Here is a 20,013-nt window from a genome sequence, read left to right on the forward strand (position 1 = left end):
GCATGCGCATTGTCAGTAGGGCAATTCCACCACTAAATATAATTTCCCTCCTACACAGACTTGTATGCAGAGGCAAGAAATACAGTTCAAATGCTCAATTAACAATAATAAACAGGATCGTAATAATTGGCTGATTCAGACTTGATGCAATTTGCCACATCCTAAGAATCTCCTACCTTTTTTTGTGTCTTCAGCTCCTATAAAAACTCATGTCTCCATGGTTACAGACTACAAACAAACCGTGTGTAGTCTGATCCTGCAGTCATGTGTTCCTCTCTTCCCTCTGTCTTGTCTTCTACTGTGGAGTACAGACTGACTGCAGGATCAGACTACTGCAGGGCTTGTTTGTAGTCTGTAACCATGGAGACACATAGGTCTGCATGGGAGCTCTAGACACAAAACGGTATGGGATTTGTTAATCAAGACGATTTGCAAAATTGCTTCATTTTTAATTTCTGATGCATTAGAGCAATAAAAATTGTTGCATACAGAGTTTTTCATTTTCATACATTGGTGTAATGTCACTTTAAATGAATGCAGAACAATTGACGACTAGTGTTTGATTCCTCCATTTGCAGTACCACAAAAACGTAATATTCACAGATAAGCTCTGCATGACATAAAACCGATGCCAGCATGTAAAATGTTCAATTTATCTTTCATTCTAATTTACCACTAGATTATAATCCACATCCTACAAACTGCCCGTGGCCAGAGAAGTAACGTAGAATAACGATTTTGTAGGTTGTGCTTGTTTTACATAGATAAATCGCCATTCATGTGACACGACACAGTAACTCTTTCACTATTTCCTATTAACCCCCTGAAAGCCGGGACTGTCCCTCACTCATCTCTTAATAGTTACCTACTTTCCTGTTTCCAGCAAGCAGCAAAAAAAATAAAAATAACCTACTGGTTATATGTAGAAAAAACAAAACATACTGAGCAACCACATTGTAACGAAAACCCAGATGCTAATCACTATCAGAATAAATAGGAACCTGAACAATCCAAGAAATCCTAGAAGTCTCAGAACGTCGGCAGAGATCTGGAGCTGGAAACAATGAAGCCACTCTTTACACTGTAGCCCAAAGTTCTCTCTTTGTCAGGAACACAAGGGCGCACACCCACCTCTCCTGTCGAAGCGTCGCCTCATTCCTAGATGTTAAAAATCAAGATTGGGCCACTACCTTCCGTCTCTTCCGAAAGAAACGGTCTGTAATCCCATAGAGGGTCAATGAAATATTAGGCGAGTCTCCCTCATAATAAACATGGGGTGGGGAGGATTAACTATTTGATACCTTTTCTTTCTTCTCTCCTTCCGCTCCCAGGTTTCGGCAAAGCACCGCTGAGGACCCTTGTACAATCAGATGTTTCCTATTAGGGGCCCATAAGGGGGGTCTTTATATTGAGTCATGTTCATCAAGCTACTGAGCTAAATAACCTCATTTTCTCCTGATACAGATCAAACGATTCTATGGAGAAGAGGAAAGGGGGGGGGGGGGGGGTGTTGTATATTTTTGGAAAAGAGGTGAAGTTATTCTGCCAAAATAAAGATTCCAAAATTCCTCCCTTTTTCCAGAGCTGATCCCATTGTTATGAATGGGTGTCAAAGCGATATAGGAATGGGGCTCGGTAGCACACAACGGGTTATCTGCAAGGAAACAGCTGCAGATATTCCATAGGATGCGAGGAGCAGTCCCAGCTCTCACGCCTTTCATGCTCCTTGGTCAGTGATAAGGTTAGAAATGAAGGAAAGTGAGGACAGATAGAATGGTCTCACCTTGGAGATGTCTGGCTGCCTGGTTCCCGCAGGTTTGCAGACTGTACATGGAGCTGTGTGAGTGGAAGTGCCTGGGAGTGGGATGGTCCTACATTCTTACTGATCAGCCAGATGCTGACACTGTCTTTCTTAAGGATTATGAAAAATCTGCCGTTCAGAAAACTTCCTCCAGTATGTTCTCACCGCGCTACCCGTCCTTAAGAGAAAAAAAAAACGAAAAACAGTATAAAACAAAGGAAAGCGTTTTACAACATTATCTCAAGTGCCTTGGACACTATAAAACACATTTCTTAAAATAGTGGATTGTCCCCTCCCCCTCTAATTGCAAAAACTGAATCTTCATCTTGCTTTCTTTGATGTGAATAGATACAATAATGCCTCGGAGAAGAACAGGCTGCTATGATAGAGCGCTAAAGAGCATATTAGGAAATCGCATGAATAGCAATTCCTCAATATAATTGGAAGCAATAGGGCAAATTTACTAAACGGTCTGATTTATACTCCTGAACACGACAGAGATCGGGCCGTGAAAAACGATCCGTGTGTTGGCCGTATATCCCGGCCCGTCCACGGTACAGGTGGACGGGACTCCTGACATTATAGACATTTTATGATACTAGGAGGCTCTGTCTTCCAGCGGAACTGCTGTTCGTAATGTATCATTTTGTTCAGTACAGAACAGCAGTTCCGTGGGGAGGCAGAGACTCCTAACATCATTAATGTCTATGATGCCACAAGTCCCGTTCACATGTGCCGTGGTCGGGCCGGGAAATCTGGCCGACACACGGACTGTTTTTTCACAGCCCTTAGGCCTTTTTCACACGAGCGCTGAATAAATCCGTGTGACGGCCGTTAAAACAACGGTCATCACAAGGACACATGTATCTCAATGGGGCCAATGTTTCAACGGATCGTGTAAAGGGTCCGTTGAAAAGTAGAACGTGTCCTATTATCTTCCGTTTTCACGGATACATACATAGGCTCAAGTCTAAGGGGATCCGTGAAAACGGGACCCGCAGAAGTGCACTTCGGACATGAAAAACGTCACGTTTTTCACGTCAGAGTTTCCCCACGCTCGTGTGGATCTGGCCTTAGACTCCGTATAAACTTACACCGGGCAGTCTGAAGATGCACCACATTTATCACAGCAGCGCTATATGTTTCATTTGTTCATCTTTCTAGACACTTTTGTCTCCCTTATACCAACTCTTGGTTGGCTTAGTTTTCGTTTTGGCGCATTTTAAGCCACACCTTCTTAAAAGCGTCTAGTGAGGTGCAAACATCTGTTCTTTATGGCGCATTTTTTCAACACATTCTAGACGCAGACACCGTAGTAAACGCAAAATACAATTTTCCCGCAGTTTTTCATTTAATCCACTCAGCAGAATACAGAAGCTGTTTATGGCGGTCTGTGTTAGGACAATGCAATGCTGTTAGGAGACATTTTAAAGTATATAGTTGGGAATTGCATAACTAGCTCAGTCCTAATATAACGTAATTTTCAGACCCTCTTTACAATTGAATGCAATGTCAAATAACAATATCCACAGCTTTTACTGTCAGCAGAACACAGATGTTTATGGTGGCCTGTAGTCAGACAATGTAGTTCTGTTTGGACCATGTCAGTATAACACAGAAGATGTTGATGGCAACCCTGAAAGCGGTATCTTGACAGATGACAATTGGACGCTGTAAAGGGATAAGAGAAGGATGGAGTTCACCATTTAGAGGATCTGACATCAGGAAGGCAGGAGAGAAGGAAGGAAATCTGATTCCCCACCATTGCCTTGTAAATCTTGTATAGCTAATGGCGCCGGCTGCACACGTTATAGTAAAGCAGCCGGTGTCTATTGACCGGCAAACTGGTCATCGGTGAGGAATTGGATTTTCTTGCTCACATTTCTAGAGGGTCTAATTCCAATAATAGATTTATTAGAGGATTGATGAAGAAGTGTCCGGTCATCAAAGGTGAGAAAGCAGCAGCATAAATAACTTAGAGGGGTTTATCAGCCAATAAAAATTGATGGCCTCTCCTCAAGATGGGCCATCAATAGCTGATGGGTCGGGGTCCGACTCTTGGGACCCCCGCCGATCAGATGTTTTGAAGGGGGCGCAGCACTCATACGAGCGCTACTTCCAATTAATTTCTTCTTGCTCACTGAGTCTTCGAGACAGACGTAGCAGCGATTCACATGTACTGCAGCCTTTTCTCCCATTCACTTCAATGGGAGAAAAGGCTGCAATACCTGTGAATCGCCGCTAAATGAGTGTCGACTGTCGACGATTCAGTGAGCAAGAAGAAATGAAGGGGAAGCATCTGTGTGAGGTCATAACTGCTTTTTAGGTGGTTAAGCAGCTGTGATGTCACAACTGGATTTTAATAAGGTAAATTGCGGTGATGTCATAAGTGGGTTTTGATAATAGAAGGTGCTGTAATGTCACAGGTGGGTTTTAATTATTTAAGCTGCTGTGATGTCACAACAAAGTGTGTTTCTATCAGGTAATCTGCAGACATCCTAAGTGACATCACAGTCAGGAAACCGGCTTCCAGCTTCTATGTGACATCACAAGCATGTAAAGTAAGGTAAACAGCTGTGGCAAAACAAGTGGGTTTCAAATTGGTAACATACTGTGACATCACAAATGTGTATCATTTAGGAAAGGTGTTGCGATATCACAAGTATATTTCTGTCAGGTAAGCTTCTGTGAGATCACATGTGATGCTATGCTATATATCTTAATTTATATATATTAATTTGCATCTGCTGTAATAATATATTAGTCCTCCTATCCACAAAGGAATACATTGAATATCTCTTTCCCCTCTACAGATTTGTCCATCAATACTAATTGAGAATACAATACTTATAATTGGTAAAGGCAGTACATGGATTTATTTTTTAATTCACAATTGTCTTTGCTTAGTAGGGTGAATAAAAACTTTTTTAGCGTACATCAATAAAAATATATATTTTTTTAAGTGTGAATATGCATAAACAATCACACAGCAAGTGGAAGTACGTTTGCACAATCCTAGTATCTGAAAAATAAAAAACATTATATATATATATATATATATATACACACACACATATACACACACACATATACACACACTATATATAATGTAGTACTCTCCCTGGATGTTATTTAAAGGGTAACTAAACTTTCCCAAAAACTTCTGACATGTAAGAAGGTTTGATTTGTGGGGGTCCGAGCACGGAGACCCCCACAATCGCTAAAACGAAGCGGCAGAAGCACTCAAGTGAGTGTACGGGTTCATAGACTTTCTATTGAGTCCGTACTTCGATACATTGATTTCCGGAAAGAGCCGATCAGAAACCAGGCGGCTCAGCTCTCACCCAGGCGCTTTTGCCACTTCATTTTAGCGATCGGTGGGGGTCTCAGTGCTCGGATCCAGACCGATCAAAACGTCTGACACATCACTATGACATGTCAGAAGTTTTCTGAAAGTTTAGTTACCCTTTAAGACTTAGTTTAACCTATTAAATGCAACATACTGTAACATCACAAATGTGTATCATTTAGGAAAGGTGTGGAGATATCACAAATATTTTTCTGTCATGTAAGCGGCTGTGACATCACAGGTGAGTTGCAGTCAGGTAAACTCAGGGGTATACATACCATATGTACAATCAAATTAGCAGTTGAAAATCCAGGAGTCCATATACTGTTCCTACACTGTTCCTATGGTTGATGCTTGCCCCTGGTACATAGCTCCAATCTTGTTCATCCACACAAATGTTAAAATCTTGTCTTCCGGTTGCCACCACTAGGGGGCGATCTGTATACCAAGCTGAATATATATAGCTGCTTTAGTGGCAACAAGAGGCATTTTTACAAACCTGTACGGGAACAGAGGAACAATGCTCCGTACTAAAACAGGGAGGACTGGAACCTTATCCAAAATATTAGGGAAATAATCCAAATTTATGCTGCTGGTTTCTTAGAGGAAAATGTATAATCATAGATTCACTTTAAGAAAGAACTCCTGAAGAGTGACAACACTTACCAAGAAATCCATGTTCCAGCACTGCAGTCCAGCGGCCATCTTTCACTCCGCCTTTTTTCTTACTGGACTGTCCCTTTAAGTTCATAGATACTTAAAATGATTAAACTTCGACAGCAAGGGATAAGCACATAATATCCAAAATTACTGATTCCAGAGAGAAATCGCTCGCAGTTAGCTGCGAAGATATTTTTTGTCTAGATATTTAATTTTCCCCCCACAAATTTTCTTGTTAATAGTGTTTTTCTATAGGGCAATTTGTGTTTTTAGAGTTTAATGATCCTTTAAGCTATTACAGCGCCGTCTCTGACCTTTAAATCCGTCTGTATGGCGACATGCCTCTAACAAGTCGTTCACTTTCCGAATAACTGCACTTGATGTAGAGAGCTGCTGAAGGGGATGTGAGACTAACGTGTGCTCTGACTGAAGACATATGACCATAGATCAGACAACAAAAGGGGAAACACGTCTCTAAATATAAATCCTAAATCATGTCCGTGACTCTTAAAATAGTAAACTCTATCGGTTGGCATAAATAATAAGGCTTTTTATACAGCAATCTATGGCAAGAAAATATTCAGACGTATAAAAATATAAATCTATATAAAACTGATCTTTCTAAATGTAAGATTTCATTATTGAAAGAGCTTTTCTAGGAGCCTTATAGATGACGTGTTACTTCTCTGCCCCGCTGCACGGTTTCAATCACACTTCGATGTGGATTTGCGCAATAGCCCTGTTCATCCAGGTCCTCCTGGTGCATGAACAGATTGTCAGAACGGAGGTGAAAACGGATACTACGGTCTCATGCACATGGCAAAAGTCCCTACGACTTTGTGTTATGGTTAAAAGTTAAAGGTGTTTTCCAGGACACTAATATTGATGGCCTATTCCCTACCGATCAGCAGACTCAAGGGGCCGCGGTGGTCCAGCAAGAGCTGCATTCCCTTCATTGTGTACAGGCGGCGTCCCCTCTGCCACACAAGGAAAGCTGTATAAGAAAATACAGCATAACGTTTGGAGAGTCCTGATAAAACTTTTAGAGTACATAAGCTTCAAGCTACACTTCTTAGATTTACCAAATGATACCTCGCTGAAGGTAACAATGACCCTCTGCATATACAACCACCATCGTGTAATGCGGTTGATACTGTTAGAGGAGCAAATAACCTCCGCAAACTTCTTTACAATTCTAAAGTGTGTGCAAACTCCATGTCATCCAGCTCATTAGAATATCCCATATGGCAAATTAAATATTTTTGCATTCATACACGAAACCAGGCGCATCAATCTGGATATCACATATTTGTAATGGATTAGATCTGTAGTCGTCCGTGTCTGCTCAAACCGAAAAACCGGTGCAAAACCTGAACACACTGCCATTGTGATTTATTAATAGAGCTGACAGTTTGTGACAGCAAAATGGATTCACACAGTATTAAAAAAAGAACATTTATTCTAAATGTATCCAATTACCACAAAAACGTTTATGACAATGTAACAAAAACAATTGGGAGCTGCAGGCTCAATCCAGATCTACAAACAAGCAGAGACAGAAGGGATGGGGTTTTAATATCATAGGGAGGCAGGCGGCTGGAGGTGTAGCTTGAAGGTCCTGATCTCTAGCAGGACCCTCAGAGTCAATAGGATCTCTAAGATACAGTGGCATAAGGGCATGCAACTGCTATTTTAGGGCCCTTGGCGGGAGGGAGCCTGGTACTGGACGGCTTTCCCTGACACTGTCATAGTTGCTACTCACCACCACCGTGGGGAGCGGATTTCATACTGATTGAGTTGAATACTAGCTCTATAAATCCACATGCAGTTAGCTCCCTCTAGTGGTAGCTGCTTGCAGTCCACTTATCTTTACTTTAAAGGGTAACTAAACATTTGACAAACTTCTGACATGTCATAGTGACATGACAGAAGATTTGATTGGTGGGGGTCTGAGCACGGAGATCCCCATCAATCTCTAAAACGAAGCGGCATAAGTGCTCGAGTGAACGCTCAGCCGCTACGTTTCTGTCCAGATTTTTCCAGAAAGCTGATGTAGCGCTGTACGGCCTCATAGACTTTCTATTAAGCCCTTCCTCCGATACATTGATTTCCAGAATAAGCCGAACAGACACGAGCACTTCTGCCGCGCTCGGACCCCCACCAATCAAAACTTCTGACATGTCACTATGATCACCATGTCAGAAGTTTGTCAAACGTTTAATTACCCTTTGAGGCAAATTCTGAGCTCCCAATGCGGTGCTTCATTTAAAGGGGTATTCCAATCTTAAAAAATTATGGCATAGCCACAGGTTAGGGCATAAATGTGTAATACCTGAGGGTCCCACCTCTAGAACCCACGCCTATCTCCAGAACGAGAGTTGCCCAACCCCATCTGGTGATACCCTATCAGATATTTATGAGATATCTTGTGGATATGTCATAAATGTCTAATATTAGACTACAGTCAGAGATAAACAATACAATTCTGACTGCCTGCAGACACCACTAGGGGGAGTTCCCATTAGCTCCCATTGAACACACTGCTAGTTGTTTAAAGAGGCTCTGTCACCAGATTTTGCAACCCCTATCTGCTAGTGAAGCAGATCGGCGCTGCAATGTAGATTACAGTAACGTTTTTATTTTTAAAAAACAAGCATTTTTGGCCAAGTTATGACCATTTTTGTATTTATGCAAATGAGGCTTGCAAAAGTCCAAGTGGGCGTGTTTAAAAGTAAAAGTCCAAGTGGGCGTGTATTATGTGCGTACATCGGGGCGTTTTTACTACTTTTACTAGCTGGGCGTTCTGACGAGAAGTATCATCCACTTCTCTTCAGAACGCCCAGCTTCTGGCAGTGCAGACACAGCGTGTTCTCGAGAGATTACGCTGTGACGTCACTCACAGGTCCTGCATCGTGTCGGACCAGTGAGGACACATCGGCACCAGAGGCTACAGTTGATTCTGCAGCAGCATTGGCGTTTGCAGGTAAGTCGATGTAGCTACTTACCTGCAAACGCTGATGCTGCTGCAGAATCAACTGTAGCCTCTGGTGCCGATGTGTCCTCGCTCGTCCGACACGATGCAGGACCTGTGAGTGACGACACAGCGTGATCTCTCGAGAACACGCTGTCTGCACTGCCAGAAGCTGGGCGTTCTGAAGAGAAGTGGATGATACTTCTCGTCAGAACGCCCAGCTAGTAAAAGAAGTAAAAACGCCCCGATGTACGCACATAATACACGCCCAGTTGTACTTTTGCAAGCCTCATTTGCATAAATACAAAAATGGTCATAACTTGGCCAAAAATGCTCGTTTTTAAAAAATAAAAACGTTACTGTAATCTACATTGCAGCGCCTATCTGCTGCAATAGCAGATAGGGGTTGCAAAATCTGGTGACAGAGCCTCTTTAAATCTATGTGCAGGAAGCACCACCTAGTGGCGGCTGCAGGCAGCCAAAAAAATTAACTTTTTGATGGTTAGGCAGGGGATTGAGAGCTCCAACCTCTATAAAGATATGTGGTGCAGTTTGTCTTTAGGCCTACAATGCTCTGCTTGCTCGGGCAGTGCCTGATTTGCCGAGCAGTCAGTCCAGCCCTTAGGCAGTCTTATTTTAATGCCTATGCTATGCACATACTTCAATTACAGCACCTGTCCAAGTAGGATAATAAAATACCATCCCAGAGGAAGAATCTCAGAGATATCCCCTAGTAAGAGGAAAGCAATCTATTGGAGAGAGTGTGTTCATGCTTACACGGACAGGTAATGAGAATGGGGCAGACTGCTTCCTTTAGCTGCTTGCAATAATCCATATAACTGATTGGAATAAATGATTCTGTTCGTGGCGTCTCCTTTGTGATCCTGCTGCTCTGTGCTCTGAAATGCCGATCTGCACATAATAATGATGAACAAACAGAAGTGTTCTTTCCACAGGGGAGCGTTACAGGCCTGTGTGCTCTATGGTCATTTCTAGGGCAAAGCAATGGAGTGGCAGTTATGTCCCAGCCTCCTCTCCGGCAATGTGCATTGTATGATAAAGCTGTGTGAGTCCAGACTTCTGTGGAGCGGATATATACATCAGATTGAGAGGCTCTATGACCTCCATCACAGAAAGGGGCAATATAAAAACAGCAGTGTCGAAAACAATGCTCAGCAATCTTCGGCACTCCATCTATTGTGAAACTACAACTCCCAGCATGCTTTGACCAAAGGCTTTATTATTTCAGCCAAAGGCTGTCAGAGCATGCTGGGAATTGTAGTTTCACAACAGCTGGAAGGCAGAAGGTTGCGGATCCCTGGTGTAAAACTTAGGTGCAAATAAATAGAAGAACTCATTACCACGTTGGGGTTGTAAACAGCTCAGTTTAGAGGGCTTGCTGTGGTTTTCATTAACTATTTTTTTGGGATAGATAGCCCCAAATCCCCTGCATAGACATAGAGATTAATGATAAAACTCTGTCTACCTGCAGCCGCCACTAGGCGGAGCTTACTGTATACTATTATACATTAAAGCCTATGTAAATCTTTGACCTTTTTTAGGTATTGTTGCTTTGAATTCACTATACGGAGCAGCTGTATCTAGCGCTATTCACTGAATCCATCAGTCCCGCGAACCTGATGGGGTCAGTGTCAGCAGGTCATCCACCTGTAATCTATCACATCTAAGTTATGAACTGTCGGAGACACGCAGGACCCGCTGTCACTGAATCCCTCAGTCCCGTGGACATGACGGGAGCAGGATTTAGCGAAAGAAACAGCTGCTCTGTATACAGGACACAGAACAGCTGTATCTATAAAAGTAAAGATATTTTTTAATAAAAACTGGTTAGAAAGTTGTACTAATCACACTGACTAATCTCATATTATATATATATATATATATATATACACACATACACACACACACAGCAGAAAAAGAATGGCGACAGCACCCTGCGACACTAATGCCACCTAAACCACTAAATATAAATAAATATGCACTAAAGCTAAATCTACTTATAATAGGGAGGTTCTTAGTGCACATTTTGATCAAAAAGTGTTTGCCCACCTGCCGCGACAAGGCGACCTCTGTAAGGTGGGGACCTACCACACATATACACACTCCTTTCAAAGGTGTACATAGATTAGACTCAATTATAAATCAGTATGCAGTAAGCTAATAAGCTCCCCCTAGTGGTGGCCTCAGGTAGTTTTAATTTTGCATGGGATTTGGAACTCTATCAGAAACACAAAAAACTGACCACTATAAGGATATTTTAGTGCATTATTCAGCACAGAGTTTTGAAGCTAAAAACTTATAGAAGGAGATTTACCGATTGAGTCATAAAATGCATAATTGGCGAAAATGGTGCAAATTGTGCCGTTTTCAAAGTGGCGCATGTGGAATGATAAATTTGATGCAACCCGCTAGACAAGTGCCTCTTCCTTTCGCCACCTCATAACTGGCGTACATTACATAGAGTTAATAAATTTGAGCGCATTTTAAGACTTATCTTAGCCCCTCTTCTTATTTCTAGACACTTCGAGGAAGCTGCAAAAGTGGTGTCTAAAACACACAGAATTCTGTTGGTTTGCTCGCCTTCATTGTGGAGATTCACATTAAGACAAAGCATTGCTGCCGAGTCTGTACTTTTCTAACTATGATTCACCAAGAAGATTGTTCAAAAGTTTTCCCGAATCCAGTCGTCTGATAACACGGCAACTTTTTTCTTCCATCTAAGATTGTGGGCGTCTTATCATCCAGCAGGTCAGAAATATATAGTAGATGTTCGCCCTCCCTTGAAGCATGCCCTTTGTGTGGTCAGAGTTAGGGTATCGCCACATGGCCTATTTTCGAAAAACGGCAGAGAAAACATAAGCAGAACGCCTCCAAACACGGCGTTCTGTTCCGACGGGTGGTTTTTTTACGCGGCCGTTTTTAAAAACTGGCGCGTAAAAAAACGGCCGCGAAAAAGAAGTGCATGTCACTTCTTGGGACTTTTTTTAGAGCCGTTTTTTATAGACTCTATACAAAAACAGCTCCAAAACGGCTGCTAAAAACAACGCGAAAAACACAACTTGGAATAAGAAAAACTTCTGAAAATCAGGAGCGGTTTTCCCTTGAAAACAGCTCCATATTTTCAGACGGTTTTTGTTTTGTGTGTGCACATACCCGAACACCTCTATGTTGATGGGGTGTTGCCTCGTTTTTGTCCCATCACATAACCCAGAGGTTGTTACAGATGCATAGCTATAGGAGGTGTAGAGGTTGCATTTGCACTTGGGCCCAGGTGCCCGAGGGGCCCCAATGACCCCTCCCCCACATAGGACAGAAGTATTATAAATGGCACGTGATAGTTATGGGGCCCAGGAGTTTCAAGCTGCGCCTCAGCGTTTATTCAATGTTTGCGAACGTATAATAAATGTAGGTTTTACACGGTTCCATTTTGCTGTAGGAGAAATTCTTTATGAGTAATGACTTTTAGAAAATATCAAACCGATTGTGGTTTATTGTGGAAAACTGTAACATGCCACAGATTACAGAATAAAACCCATAATTACATGAGTGCGTGGAACATAATCCAAGGATTCCACTCAGATCTATTCCAAAAAATGTAAAACTAAATGTATGTCATATATACAGTATACTATACAGGGGTTAATAAAGTTGGGACCAGGAGTGTAACTTAAATTGCCAGAGCCCCAATGCAATCTGCAATAAAGGCCCCCCACCTACCAGGTTTCATTTATAATACTGGTATTCTCGTATGTGACAGAGGGGCCATTGGGCCCCCTAAGGTACCTGGGCCCAGGTGTGACTGCTACTTCTGCACCTCTATAGCTACGCCTGTCAATAGAACTCCCAGATAAACTGTTCAATAAAGCACAGTGTTATACAGCTACGACTTCTCTGCATACATAGGATAGGTTTGATCTATAAATGCAGCTTCATTTTTTTAAAGCATGCCTCCAACCTTGATCATCATTTTATTTTTAGGTCTAACATTCTGTGTTGGATATTTTTATTATATATCTTTATATTGGTCAGAGCGCTGTTTTTCTGATACGGAGCTCCAAATAGTTAGCTTCCCTTCACACAGCCATAGAGCTCTATGATGAGATTGTGTCTGTTTCAGGCCACCACTAGGGGGAGCTCTCTGCATACAGTTCCATTGAACTCAATAATAAATTCATCTTCAGTAGCTCAACCTAGTGTGGCTCCAGTCAGCCAAAATCGTATAATTTAACCCGTTAGTGACCGCCAATACGCCTTTTAACGGCGGCCACTAACGGGCTTTATTCTGATGCATATGCCTTTTTACGGCACTGCATCAGGATAAAGTAAACAGAGCAGGGAGCGTCAAATCTCCCTGCTCTCAGCTGCTAGAGGCAGCTGAGGGCTGGGAGCGTCCCTACTCTGCCGGGTGAGATCGATATTAGTATCGATCTCACCCGTTTAACCCTTCAGATGCGGTGCGCAATAGCGTGCACCGCATCTGAGTGGTTTTGGAGAGAGGGAGGGAGCTCCCTCTCTCCCCACCGACACCCGGCGATAAGATCGCCGAGTGTCTGTGTCTCTAATGGCAGCCGGGGGCCTAATAAAGGCCCCCAGGTCTGCCTGGAGCGAATGCCTGCTAGATCATGCCTCTGGCATGACCTAGCAGATGCCTGCCCGTTTTAAACGGACAGGCAGTAATACATTGCAATACAAAAGTATTGCAGTGTATTATAATAGCGATCGGAGAATCGCATATTATAGTCCCCTAGTGGGACTAGTAAAAAAGTGAAAAAAAAGTTTAATAAAGTTAATTTTAAAAAAAAATGTGAAAAAAAATGTGAAAAAAAATGAATAACCCAGCTTTTCCCCATACATAATGCTTTACTATTAAAAAAACAAAATAAAGTAAAAAAGTTACACATATTTGGTATCGCCGCGTCCGTAACGACCCCGACTATAAATCTATTACATTATTTAACCCGCACGGTGAACGCCGTAAAAAATTTAATAAAAAACTATGGAAAAATTGCTGTTTTCTGTGAATCCTGACTTAAAAAAAATGTGATAAAAAGTGATCAAAAAGTCGCATCTACTCCAAAATGGTACCAATAAAAACTACAAGTCTTCCCGCAAAAAAAAAGCCCTCATACGACCGCATCGGCGAAAAAATAAAAACGTTACGGCTCTTCAAATATGGAGACACAAAAACAAGTCATTTTGAAAAAAAAGTGTTTTTACTGTGTAAAAGTAGTAAAACATACAAAAACTATACATATTTGGTATCGTTGCAATCGTAACAACCCGCTGAATAAAGTTATTGTGTTATTTATACCACACGGTAAACGGCGTAGATTTAGGACGCAAAAAAGAGTGGCGAAATTTCAGGTTTTTTTCTATTCCCCCCCAAAAAAAGTTAATAAAAGTTAATCAATAAATAATATGTCCCCCAAAATGGTGCTATTAAAAAGTACAACTTGTCCCGCAAAAAACAAGACCTTATACGGCTATGTCGACGCAAAAATAAAAAGGTTATAGCTCTTGGAATGCGACGATGGAAAAACGTAAAAAATGGCTTGGTCATTAAGGTCTAAAATAGGCTGGTCATTAAGGGGTTAAAGTGGTTCTTTGGGACATTATAAAAAATAAAAGTTGAAAAGCCTAATTTATTCCAAAATGGCAACTACTTGTAGCGTTTAGTTGTCCCTTGACTGTACTGCTCCTGACTGATGATGTAGGTAAAGGTGGTGGAGTCGGATACATTTTCTGGTGTGGGATGAGTCAATGGGAAAATGGCCACTAACTGCTAGTGTAAAAACCTCCATACTGTAACAGCAACGAAGGAAAGTGCAAATCTTTTACAATATACAGGCCATGCACTATATGTGATCAGGCCAAGCTTTCATGTAGGACTCCAGTTCCCCTTTAACAACCACACAGAAGTGGATTAATTGATGACTCAACTTTTGCTGAATCACTTTAGAAACGATTTCCAAAATTCTGTCCTGATGAAATGGACTAAAAATTGTTCCAGCTTTTAGCAGTAATAATACACCGAAAAACAGACAGTATCAGACTGGATGCCTCCACTGTATTTAGCTGGTTCCAGAAGGACCTGTGGTTTCTAGACGCTCATGACTAATCAGGGTGTCACTTACTCCTGCCGAGGCCACGCTTCAATTCAACATATGGTTACAATTAGCAAATGGTTTTTAAGATAGAACTGCAAACTCAGGCACCAGGAGAGACTGCAACCTCGGCGGCGCCCCCTCTAGCTATGCCACACTACAAAAAGGAAGAGGTACAGCTTAAATCTCCCGTTTCCCAATTCAAAATATGTACTAGGTCATCCCGACAACTGTTACTTGGGGAGGGGGTCTGTGTTTCTGACTTCCCTCTGCAACCTCTATAACAGGGGTGGGGAATGTCCGGCCCGTGGGCCAAATAAGGCCCGCAAGATCATTTGGTCTGGCCCGACCCCATTCAGACCACGCTGACGCCGCGTCATTCGCTACTCTGCTCTGTCCGCCCTGCTCACTCACATTTAGAAACAGGAGGAGGACAGGGCCAAGTATGGTGCAGACCCGAGTGTGGACCAGCCCGGTCACCTGACCTCACGTCTGTGACGTGAGGTCACGTTACTCAGGTAAGGTGACTGGACTGGTCCACTCCCGGACCGGCACGGTGACGTGAGGTCTGGTGACTGGACTGGTCTACTCCCGTCACAGCACGCAACGACCTCACTGACCGCCGTGTCTTTCTCTGCTTGACTCCGTCTGCCAAGTATGGCGGCGGTCTGAGTGAGACATAGGACCTATCCTAAACGCATGAAGTGAGGTCAGGTGACAAAGGGGTTTTCCCGTCAAGGACATTTATGATATATTCACAGAAATTAGCTTCGATCCCCAGAAACATACAGAAATTAGCTTCGATCCCCGCCATTAACCCCTTAAATGCAGCGGTCAAAAGCAATTGCTGTGCCGATGAGCTGCAATCAAATTGCAGGGGTTCTGGTGGCTGCAATGGCAACCGGAGGGCTCATACTGGCCTCCCGGTCTGCCTAGCACGGAAGCCGTTCAGGCCCCGCCCGTAGGCGGAGGCTGAAGGCTTCCGTAGCCGCTGGCAAGATGGGGCCGGCTCAGGAGCTGAGCCGGCGTCATCAGCGGTGGATGTCAGCTGTATGTTACAGCTGACATCCACCTATAACGGCAGGAACCAGAGCTTGCTCCGATTCCTGCCATTAACCCCTGGGGTTGCTAGCAGATTGGCAGCCCTGCCATGGAATCAGGGCTGCCAACTGCTGCAATGGCAACAGGAGGCCTAACAAAGGCCTCCTGCTCTGCCATTACGGAAGCCGACTAGGCTTCACCTCCCGACGGGGCCTAATCGGCTTGCTGTCAGTGAATGACTGACAGATCGAATACATTGCACTACATAGGTAGTGCAATGTATTAGAAAAAAAAAATAATCAGACAGTTGGACCTTCAAGTCCCCAAGTGGCACTTGAAAACAAAAAGTGTCAAAAAAAGTTTTAAAAATAAGCCATACATATTTGGTATCGCCGCGACCGTAACAGCCTGAGCTATAAAAACATTGTTATTTATTTCACGCGGTGAACAGCGTAAAAAACAAAAATAACAGAATTCCTGTTTTTTGGTCACTTCAAATATTTGAATAAAAAGTGATCAAAAATTCACATGTATCCAAAAATGGTACCTATATAAACTATGTTCGTCTCGCAAAAAACAAGCCCTCATGCAGCTCCGTTGACTAAAAGTTATGGTTCTCACAACATGGCGACAGAAAAAATACATTCTTTTTACAAAAGTAATTTTATTCTGCAAAAAGTTGTAAAACATAAAAAATGTGCTATAAATTAGGTATCGCCGGAATCGTAATGACCCGCAGAATAAAGTTAACATGTAGTTTATGACGCGTTGAGAACACAGTTTAAAAAAAAACAAACTAAAAAACGATGGCAGAATTGCTGTTTTTTGGTCACCTTGCCTCCCCCCCAAAAAAAAAGGATAAAAAGTGATCAAAAAGTCAAAGGTTACCACAAAATGGTACCAATAAAAATCATAGCTCGTCCCGCAAAAAAACAGCCCTCATACCACTACGTCTATGAAAAAATAAAATTAGTTAAAGAGTCTCTGTCACCACATTATAAGTGCCCTGTCTCCTATATAATGTGATGGGCGCTGTAATGTAGGTGACAGTAATGCTTTTTATTTAAAAAAACGATCTATTTTCACAACGTTAGGAGCGATTTTGGTTTATGCTAATGAGTTGCTTAATGCCCAAGTGGGCGTACTTTTACTTTCGACTAAGTGGGCGTTGCACAGAGGAGTGCATGACGCTGACCAATCGGCATCATGCACTCCTCTCCATTCATTTAGACAGCAGAATCGCGTTCTTACTAGAACATGATCTGCAGCCACATACACAGCGATTCTGCTTGATTAACGTTAATCAAGTGTCCTGATAATGAATACACATGAAATCCAGCCTGGACGTCATGTGTATTCAGAATCCTGACACATCTGAATCTTTTATGTGAGATTTCCAGCACGGGAAACGAAATCTCGTTTATCTCCGTAATCTCGCGAGATTTCGTATCCGTTGCTGGAATCTCACAAAAAACATTGCAACATTGAGTGAACACTAATTTCTGCAGAACACCTGCAGGGTTAACATGCTCACTACACCCCTAGGTGAATACCTTGAGGGGTGTTGTTTCCAAAATGTGGTCACTTCTGGGGGGGTTTCCATGGTTGTGGTCCCACAGGGGCTTTGCAAATGCGACATATCGACCAGAAACCAATCCAGCAAAATCTGCACTCCAAAAGCCAAATAGCGCTCCTTCCATTCTGAGCCCCATCGTGTGCCCAAACAGCGGTTTATGACCACATATGGGGTATTGCCATACTCTGGAGAAATTGCTTTAGAAATGTTTGTGTTCTTTTTTTCCTTTATTTGTTGAGAAAATTAAAAACGTTGAGCTAAAGCTACGTCTTATTGAAGAAAAGGGATTGTTTTTATTCTCACTGCCCAATTCTAATAAATTCTATAAAATAACTGTGGGATCAAAATGCTTACTACACCCGTAGATGAATTCCTCAAGGGGTGTAGTTTCCTAAATGATGTCACTTTTTGGGCGTTTTCATTGTTTTGTCCCCTCAGGGGCTTTGCAAATGCGACATGCCCTCCTCAAACCATTCCTGCTACATGCAATCTCCAAAAGCCAAATGGCGCTCTTTCAGTACTACGCCCTGCCGTGTGTCCAAACAGCCGTTTATGACCACACGTGGGGTATTGTTTTACTCAGGAGAAATTGTTTTACAAATGTTCGGTGCTTTTCCCCCTTTAGTCCTTGTGGAAATGTAAAAAAAAATAGCTAAACCTTCACTTTCTTTGAAAAAAAACGTAATTTTTAATTTTCACAGCCTAATTCCAATAATTTCTGCAAAAACGCTCACTATACCTCTAGGTAATTTCCTCAATGGGTGTAGTTTCCAAAATGGGGGTCACTTGTGGGGGGTTTCCACTGTTTTGTCCCCTCAGGGGCTTTGCAAATGCGACATGGCCTCCGTAAACCATTTCTGCTAAATTTGCGTTCCAAAGGCCAAATGGCGCTCTTTCCCTTCTAAGCCCTGCCGTGTGTCCAGACAGCCATTTATGACCACATGTGGGATATTGTTTTACTCTGGAAAAATTCCTTTACAAACGCTTTTTCCCCTTTAGTCCTTGTGGAAATTTTGAAAAAATTAGCTAAACCTACACTTTCTTTGAAAAAAATTTAGAATTTAAAGAGGCTCTGTCACCAGATTATAAGTGCCTATCACTTTTTGAGCAAGTTATGAGCAATTTTAGATGTATGCTAATTAGTTTCTTAATGACCAACTGGGCGCGTTTTTACTTTTGACCAAGTGGGCGTTGTAAAGAGAAGTGTATGACGCTGACCAATCAGAGTCATACAGTTCTCATTGTGCAGTGAAAGAAGCTGGGCTGGAACAATCACTGTGCTGTGGATCATGCTGGGCTGGGACCCTAAATGTCTAAAGTAGGAAAACCCCTTTAAAGAGCCCTGAACCGGTGTCAGTAGTACATTTTCAGGACAGGTTTTCAGCCTGTGAATGTAAACCAAATAAAAATGACATTCATTGACAGCAAGCAGGGACCTTGAAAATGGTGAGGAATTTAAACATAGCGTATAATACAAATGTGTAGACCTTTTCATTATACAATGACTAAGTTTAAAGGGGTTACCCTGGATTTATAAATTGATGGCCTATCCTTAAGATAGGCCATCAATATAAGGTCAGTCGGGGGGGGTCCGTCTCTCGCCAATCAGATGGTTGTAATGGCAATCCTGGATAACCCCTTAGGGTATGTTCACACGCCCTATTTACGGACGTAATTCAGGCGTTTTACGCCACGAATTACGCCCAAAAAAACGGCTCCAAACATCTGCCCATTGAATTCAATGGGTCTTACGGTGTTCTGTGCAGACAGGCTTTTTTTATTTTTACGCGCCGCTGTCAAAAGACGGCGCCTAAAAAGACGCCCGCCTCAGAGAAGTGCATGTCACTTCTTGGGACGTAATTGGAGCAGTTTTTCACTGACTCCATTGAAAAACAGCTCCAATTACGTCCGTAACGGTTGCCGCGAAAAACGCGAGTACTTGTCAAAGCGTCTGAAATTCAGGAGCGGTTTTCGCCTGAAAACAGCTCCGTAATTTCCGACGTATTTGGCGTTGCCGTGTGAACATACCCTTAGAAGGCCACTTTAAAAAACCTTAAGACTGGTAGAAGTTAGAAACAACTATTCTGCATAAGCATGTAAAATGGAAAAAAAAAAAACAATTGACTGCGCTGAACATCCTGTGAAGATAAAATACCATTGAAATTCTTCATACTGCAATTAGAGCCAGAGAGGAAAATGAAAAAATTATTTTGTGAACGGTTTTTCTTTGAAGACTTGTGTAGTGGAGGTGCTCAGCGTCGCCACCTACTGCCTGCACGTTATACAAGTACGGTTCCCTTTCCAGTGGCCATAAATATTTAGTGTGTTTCTATAGAGTCAGTGTTATTTATTCATAAAACAACTAGGGAGCTTGTAAACAAGTTTACACGGATCATGTAACAACCTGACGCTGCAGCTGAAGGCGATTGAAAATTATAGACTAGAAAAAACAACAAAGTACAACAATTTCTGATACAGGGTGAACACTCA

General features: G+C 42.3%; 1 protein-coding gene across 5 annotated transcripts in view; it reads right to left on the bottom strand.

The window, feature by feature from the left end:
• The window catches only part of KANK4 (KN motif and ankyrin repeat domains 4), a 100,553-nt gene that overhangs the window by 74,321 nt on the left and 6,219 nt on the right, over window positions 1-20,013 (bottom strand). For 2 of the 5 annotated variants that reach the window (XM_075832725.1, XM_075832724.1), the window contains exon 2: window positions 1,784-1,979. The gene's annotated coding sequence lies outside the window, so the exon portion shown is untranslated. Of the gene's footprint in view, window positions 1-1,301; window positions 1,470-1,783; window positions 1,980-5,428; window positions 5,601-5,816; window positions 5,890-20,013 lie in introns of those variants that run through there. The other 3 variants (XM_075832722.1, XM_075832723.1, XM_075832727.1) reach the window with 3 other exon arrangements.

The sequence above is a fragment of the Rhinoderma darwinii genome, chromosome 7 (genome assembly GCF_050947455.1).
Source record: "Rhinoderma darwinii isolate aRhiDar2 chromosome 7, aRhiDar2.hap1, whole genome shotgun sequence".
NCBI classification, from domain to species: Eukaryota; Metazoa; Chordata; class Amphibia; order Anura; family Rhinodermatidae; genus Rhinoderma; species Rhinoderma darwinii.